The sequence below is a fragment of the Zingiber officinale genome, chromosome 1A (assembly GCF_018446385.1).
Source record: "Zingiber officinale cultivar Zhangliang chromosome 1A, Zo_v1.1, whole genome shotgun sequence".
NCBI lineage: Eukaryota > Viridiplantae > Streptophyta > Magnoliopsida > Zingiberales > Zingiberaceae > Zingiber > Zingiber officinale.
Genome location: NC_055987.1, coordinates 57,366,926 through 57,375,205, shown reverse-complemented (window position 1 = coordinate 57,375,205; position 8,280 = coordinate 57,366,926). Strand labels below are relative to the sequence as shown.

The 8,280-nt window shown below is 41.1% G+C and overlaps 2 long non-coding RNA genes across 2 annotated transcripts; both read right to left on the bottom strand.

Annotated features, from left to right (window-relative positions):
- Positions 1-1,630: 1,630 nt before the first annotated feature.
- LOC122004186 lies at positions 1,631-2,989 on the bottom strand. Its single transcript, XR_006118220.1, has 3 exons — positions 2,289-2,989; positions 2,107-2,206; positions 1,631-1,694 (listed from the first exon to the last, which is right to left on the bottom strand). It is a non-coding gene; the product is annotated as an uncharacterized LOC122004186 (long non-coding RNA).
- Positions 2,990-6,340: 3,351 nt separating this feature from the next.
- LOC122004170 lies at positions 6,341-7,118 on the bottom strand. The gene is made up of 3 exons (XR_006118219.1): positions 7,061-7,118; positions 6,873-6,972; positions 6,341-6,459 (listed from the first exon to the last, which is right to left on the bottom strand). It is a non-coding gene; the product is annotated as an uncharacterized LOC122004170 (long non-coding RNA).
- Between the last annotated feature and the right edge of the window lie 1,162 nt (positions 7,119-8,280).

The following is an 8,280-nucleotide window of genomic DNA, read 5'->3' as shown; positions in this document are numbered from 1 at the left end:
TAAGCAAAATAGGGCCACCAAGAGTCTCCTAGAGAATTGATGTCGCCGGTCAAAGGAGAAGAAAAGGAGGAGAGGATGTGTCACGCCCCCAGAGGAGTCCTTACCGAAAAATTTCAGCAGCATCTCCCCTGTATGGGTAACAATCTGAGGCATACATACATACAAAATACATCAGCCACATACGGCTGGAATATATTTACACAACCACACAGTTATATAATCAGCCCACTCGGCTGGAACAGAAATAAACACAACCACGCAGTTATATAAATATATTAATCAACCCACACGGCTGTACTAAAATCAACACAGCGGAAATCACAAACAACGATCACAATACACAAAGCAACTAACTGCGAGCTGACTCGGCTTGACACAATAAAATCAAACTAAATACAAGATGCACAAACACAAGAACAAGAAATAAAACCAAAGAACAACTAACGTACGGTATACCAAAACCATAATATCGTCCTCGAATGTGACGTGGAACTGGCGGACAGGATCTCCAGGTGACTCCATAAATCCTTTACTTGCTACCTGGTGAAAATACCAATATACGGGGTGGTGAGTATAAAGACTCAGCGGGTAATAGACAGATAGTGCATGAGTATAGAAAATCAAACTAGAGATGCAAAGGTATACAGTCTCATATGGAAATAGCAGATACTACAGTGCTATCATAATAAGTGTCCATACCTGAAACCATATCCTATGCTAGTAATGGAAGGAAGGTGTAGCAAAATCCTGCTATAGTACTGCTCATAACTACATGGTATCATGTGAGGTATATACATGTCAATAGTAAGTACGCTAGTGTCTAAACACATACCACGGTATATATCTCAACCTATGTAAGCATATCAAGATAAGTAAACAACAACAAAGATAAGCTAGTAACAACAAGATAGATAAACAACAACAAGATAAGAAATAGCAGATCGTAGGTATAATAATAACAGATGACGGATGGTCACCCCGCCCACCTCTCTGCACCACGACCTGTATGGTCGAAAGTCGGATCGATGACAACTGTACCATCCAAAGGCCGCCACTACTCTCGGTGGACGGATGGGCAGTGCATAGAATAATCACATCTGCGATGGGGTCCCACCGCCCGCGACTCCAGCCTATCACTACCCACGAGTGGGGGCACGACAGATGACACGCCTAGCTACCACTACCCACGAGTGGCCGAGTGCGCCTAAGCCATCGACCGTCTCAACCATAAGGGAGCCAAGGTCGTCGACAATGCATGCAATGACATGATGCAACAACCATCATATATATATAAATGAAATGTATGCTATACGAAGCCGGACGCTCGAAGTGTGTAAATAAACAAAGAAACCAATCATGTAAACATGGTATCAGGTGCCCATATATCCAATACCTAATATCTAATGTCTGATATCTGGTATTTGGTATCTGATACCTAGTAATATAGTATCTGCTAAATATCATCGATAGCAACGAGAGACTGTATAGATACAGAAACGAGTAGCTCAAAGATTGAGTGGAAGTATCAACCGCAGGAAAAATAAGAGTGGCGTCAAGATAGATACAGCAACTCTCTGAACATAAAGCTCATGCACTAGGATCAAAATACTAAAGAGATAAAGCAAGAAGTACCCGCCTTTATCTGCTGATAGTGATAAATATTGCCACGTCGAGATGTGTCTCCGACTAGTATCCTGCAACACAGAATATATAATACTGCTAAGTTATATCATAATCCAGATAACTAATACTAACCCCAATCCGATTAGGAATCAACATTTTAATTCCCTTTACTGCTCCAACACTTCTTTCACACCAAATCCCTTATGATTTAATTCAATTCAATTAGTTAACCCTCTTTGTTAACATGCTTCGACTATCCATCAAGGTAAAACTAACAATCCAACTATTATAATCAATCATTTTTCAATTAACCCCCAATTAATACATCATTTAATCCATGTCTTAAAGCAACTAGGCATCATGAATCAATTCTACTTAATTCATCTAACTTAATTAACCCAAACCATAATAATCTCAACTATTCATAACCATTCCATACTCAACTCAGCTTAAGCTAAATATAAATTAATTCCAGCAACTCACCCTAATAGGAAGCCTCCTTTGTGGACTCACAACTGAGGAAAGTGGCTTCCAGAAATGATGGACTGAACTGTGAATTGTCGGCAAATAGCGCTAGCTGAAACTACAAGAAGCAGCTAAATATCAAAATCTCCACACACCAATACATATAATGGAAAACAATCTATGTTAATCCATTTCATTACCTTACCCCTTAAACCAGACCTGTAACCTCCTCTATGAAGAAATCCGAATACTATTACGGTGTCGTCCCAAAGCAGAGGAGCGTGGCAATCAGTGAAGATCAGCTGCGATGGAAGCTAGGGCACGACTCTGGATTAGGTGAGAGCTAGCATTCTTCCCTGTCGAAGCTACAACAGAGTCTATGGTCATGATACAGAGAGGATCGACCAAATCGGGGCAGCGTCTCGCTGGATCGGAAGAAGGTCTCGGCCGACGGTCGGACAGCAATGCAGACAGTGGTGGTCGAAGATGTAGCGCACGAGTGCAGCGACGAGGGAAAAAACTAGGGCTCGGATTTCCCACCCTTTTGCTGAAGATCGGCCTGTGCGGAGCAAAGGTCTGAGAAGGTGTGTACCTAGCAGAGCTGTAGATGAGAGGCTGAGGAATAGAAAGATCTGGCGAGCGGCGGCCTGAGCAACGCCGTGCGATCAGGTACCGTGGCATGCCTCCGGTGCTCGCGTGAGGGCGGAAAGGCTAGCTGTGTGGTGCCCTTGCGAGGAGAAGAGCCAGCGGCTATAGCTCGAGGGAGAAGAAGTCGCCGGCTGTGCGGTTCATCGCGACCGGCGGTGGTACGGCGGATCGCGAGGTGAGATCTCGGGGAAAAGAGTTCGGCGCAATGAAGGAGAGGAGAGAAAGAAATAGGGGAGGAAAAAGGAATTAACGAAATAAACTTAGGGTTTGCTCAATTAAAGCCTAAGTTGATTCCTCAATTAATTTCCACTTTAATTGGGTATTATAAACAGACTTTTCTCGAGCCCATAAGTACATCCCCTCTAAATATGCCGTACGAGCTCCGATTAATTGCAGAAAAATTTCTAAAAATTCTTAAAAATTCCGTTAAGGCTATTAGCCTATTAAACCTTATTATTTAATTATTATCTGATTCGGTATTTTACATTCTCCCCCACTAATAAAAATTTGGTCCCCAAATTTACTACTCCACTCAGGGATCCTCATCTAAGAGTAACAACCAAACAACATACTCATATACCACTCCATCCAAGTATCATAACAAATCCCCAACTGTCAAAGATGACTCTGTGGGTTATGAGCTCATCCTTCTTCCGCTACTCTCACACTGCTGTCTAGCCAACTGTAAGTAAATCAATCATATCCAAAATCCACAACACCTAGTATCATCAGCAAATCCTCTAACATCCACAATAAGCTCTCAGTTTGTTCATCTGTCTAAAGATGTAAAACAGTTCTAAAATAGAACTTTATACTCATGGTCTACTGTAAAATCTGCCACTATCGTGATGTGAATCATGAATCTCCATCCAATTCAATACTCAGAGATATACCCTGGCGTCCAGTAATCTCTCTACCATATAATCCTGCTACTCGATCTAAAGAATCCATTCTATAAATTAATAACTAGAGAGCAAATTCACCAATCAATCACTGATTTTCCAACGCATCATATCCTCTCCATATCCTGGGTAATCTTATAACAAAACCCATCATAACATGCTCCCAACTGCACTCTAGTATCTGAATGTACTTACCAATTCATACACCCTATAACGGTTGTATCTCGTAAGTGTTAAGCAACTAGCTCCATACTTTTCCATGTCAGTGGGGATCATCTATCCAAATGTACCCTCAAGGTCATCCTACCAGGTACATACAGTCCATGGTCAAAGTCTCCATAGAATAGGATACATCGATCCTCTATAGACTAGTCAAGCCAGCAATAGTATGCAACTAACTCAGTCAATTCTCCGTCTGTACAAGTCATGAACTCAAATGTCACTTTTAGGTTATCTAACTAACACACATAACTCGAGGATCAGAATCTCTATAAAATAGAGTGAGTCGGTCTCCTACAACCGAACTAATAAAAGTAACTCAGTACTCTACCATCTACATCGTCAAGAATGGATCAATCTTCTACTGATCAAGTCAACAAAAGTAGGTCGGTCCTCTACTAACCGCAACAAGAGTAAATTGGTCCTTTACGAACCGAACCAACTAGGATAAATCAATCCCCTACTACCCAAGTCGATAAAGGTAAATCGGTTCTCTACGAACCAAAGCAATATGAGTAAATTGGTTCTCCACGAATCGAAACAATATGATATTTAGCAGATACTAACCACTACTAAACTAGTGATAACAGAACTACTAATACTGGTGGTATGGTAAAAGAAATCCCATGAGACTGTAATCCTTGATCTCCAGTAGGGTCAACCATGATCAGTGATTGACCCGACACATGTGATGTATGCTACAAACAACTGGATAGGTACTAACAAAAGCATACTAATACATAACATAACTAACATAACAACTATGCATGCACTAACAGAAATGTAAGATAACAATATGCAAATATACCTCCTATAGCTTGGAGATTCCTGTCACTGCCTGGTCCCAAAACTTGAAAAGTCACATCGAGAAACAAAATCATGAAAAACCAAATGAAAATAGGCCTCATAAACCTCGCTCTGATACTAATAAATTGTCATGCCCCCAGAGGAGTCCTTACCGAAAAATTTCGGCAGCATCTCCCCTGTATGGGTGACAATCTGAGGCATACATACATACAAAATACATCAACCACATACGGCTGGAATATATTTACACAACCACGCAGTTATATAATCAGCCCACTCGGCTGGAACAGAAATAAACACAACCACGCAGTTATATAAATATATTAATCAGCCCACACGGCTGTACTAAAATCAACACAACGGAAATCACAAACAACGATCACAATACACAAAGCAACTAACTGCGAGTCGGCTCGGCTTGACACAATAAAATCAAACTAAATACAAGATACACAAACACAAGAACAAGAAATAAAACCAAAGCACAACTAACGTACGGTATACCAAATTCATAATATCGTCCTCGAATGTGACGTGGAACTGGCGGACAGGATCTCCAGGCGACTCCATAAATCCTTTACCTGTTACCTGGTGAAATTACCAATATACAGGGTGGTGAGTATAAAGACTCAGCGGGTAATAGACAGATAGTGCATGAGTATAGTAAATCAAACTAGAGATGCAAAGGTATACAGTCTCATATGGAAATAGCAGATACTACAGTGATATCATAATAAGTGTCCATACCTGAAACCATATCCTAGGCTAGTAATGGAAGGTAAGTGTAGCAAAATCCTGCTATAGTACTGCTCATAACTACATGGTATCATGTGAGGTATATACATGTCAATAGTAAATACGCTAGTGTCTAAACACATACCACAGGTATATATCTCAACCTATGTAAGCATATTAGCATAAGTAAACAAAAACAACATAAGCTAGTAACATCAGCATAGATAAGCAACAACAACATAAGAAACAACAGTATCAGCAGGTATAATAATAACAGCGTATGCACGGATGGTCACCCCGCCCACCTCTCTGCACCATGACCCCAGTATGGTCGAGAGGCCGGATCGATGACAACTGTACCACCCAAAGGCCGCCACTACTCTTGAGTGACTGGATGGACAGGTGCATAGTAGCTGAATAGCTACATCTGCGACGGGGGTCCCTATTGCCCGCGAATCCAGCTATCACTACCCATGAGTGTGCGAGTAAGGGGGCACGATAGGACAAGCGGCACGCTCCAGCTACCACTACCCATGAGTGGCCGAGCGTGCGACCCAAGCCATTGACCATCTCAACCACAAGGGAGCCAAGGTCACCGGCAATGCATGCAATGACATGATGCGAACAAAGCAACAGTCATCATATATATATAAACAGAAACAGGTATGCTACATGAAGCCAGCATGCTCAGTAAGGTGTGTAAATAAACAGCAAACCAAAGCATAAAAATATGGTATCAGGTGCCCATATATCCAATACCTAATATCTAATGTCTGGTATCTGGTATATGGTATCTGATACCTAGTAATATAGTATCTACTAAATATCATCGATAGCAATGAGAGACTGTATAGATATAGAAACGAGTAGCTCAAAGATTGAGTGGAAGTATCAACCGCAAGAAAAATAAGAGTGGAGTCAAGATAGATACAACAACTATCTGAACATAAAGCTCATGCACTAGGATCAAAATACTAAAGAGATAAAGCAAGAAGTACCCACCTTTATCTGCCGATAGTGATAAATATTGCCACGTCGAGATGTGTCTCCGACTAGTATCCTGCAACACAGAATACATAATACTGCTAAGTTATATCATAATCCAGATAACTAATACTAACCCCAATCCGATTAGGAATCAACATTTTAATTCCCTTTACTGCTCCAACACTTCTTTCACACCAAATCCCCTTATGATTTAATTCAATTCAATTAGTTAACCCTCTTTGTTAACATACTTCGACTATCCATCAAGGTAAAACTAACAATCCAATTATTATAATCAATCATGTATCAATTAACCCTCAGTTAATACATCATTTAATCCACGTCTTAAATCAACTAGGCATCATGAATCAATTCTACTTAATTCATCTAACTTAATTAACCCAAACCATAATAATCTCAACTATTCATAACCATTCCATACTCAACTCAGCTTAAGCTAAATATAAATTAATTCCAGCAACTCACCCTAATAGGAAGCCTCCTTTGTGGACTCACAACTGAGGAAAGTGGCTTCCAGAAATGATGGACTGAACTGTGAATTGTCGGCAAATAGCGCTAGCTGAAACTACAAGAAGCAGCTAAATATCAAAATCTCCACACACCAATACATATAATGGAAAAACAATCTATGTTAATCCATTTCTAAACATTACCTTACCCCTTAAACCAGACCTGTAACCTCCTCTATGAAGAAATCTGAATACTACTACGGTGTCGTCCCAAAGCAGAGGAGCGTGGCAATCAGTGAAGATCAGCTGCGATGGAAGCTAGGGCACGACTCTGGATTAGGTGAGAGCTAGCCTTCTTCCCTGTCGAAGCCACAACAGAGTCTGTGGTCGTGATACAGAGAGGATCGGCCAAATCGGGGCAGCGTCTCGCTGGATCGAAAGAAGGTCTCAGTGGTGGTCGAAGCTGTAGCGCACGAGTGCAGCGACGAGGGAAAAAACTAGGGCTCAGATTTCCCACCCTTTCGCTGAAGATCGGCCTGTGCGGAGCAAAGGTCTGAGAAGGTGTGTACCTAGCAGAGCTGTAGATGAGAGGCTGAGGAATAGAAAGATCTGGCGAGCGGCGGCCTGAGCAACGCCGTGCGATCAGGTACCGTGGCATGCCTCCGGTGCTCGCGTGAGGGCGGAAAGGATAGCTGTGTGGTGCCCTTGCGAGGAGAAGAGCCAGCGGCTATAGCTCGAGGGAGAAGAAGTCGCCGGCTATGCGGTTCATTGCGACCGGCGGTGGTGCGACGGATCGCGAGGTGAGAACTCGGGGAAAAGAGTTCGGCGCAATGAAGGAGAGGAGAGAAAGAAATCAGGGAGGAAAAAGGAATTAACGAAATAAACTTAGGGTTTGCTCAATTAAAGCCTAAGTTGATTCCTTAATTAATTTCCACTTTAATTGGGTATTATAAACATGCTTTTCTCGAGCCCATAAGTACATCGCCTCTAAATATGTCGTACGAGCTCCGATTAATTCCAGAAAAATTTTTAAAATTCCTAAAAAATTCCATTAAGGCTATTAGCCTATTAAACCTTATTATTTAATTATTATCTGATTCGTTATTTTACAAGATGAGGGCCGGCCACCACCAAGGAATGGAGGAGAAGAAATAATAGATGTATTGTTATGAGGTGAAGCACCTCTACCCTCTCTTTTATATTCCTTGTTCTTGGCAAATAAGGAAAGTTTAATAAATAAAATTTCCTTATATTCCTTGGCAATGTTTAAGAAGGAAAATTTAATTAAAAATTTCCTTTTCAACCCTTAATGGCCGACCACCTCATTTCCCTCTAAACAAGGAAAGTTTTAAACAAAAATTAAACTTCCTAATTTGTTTTAGGAAATTTTTAAGATAAAAATTTCTCTTTAAAAAATTTCCTTT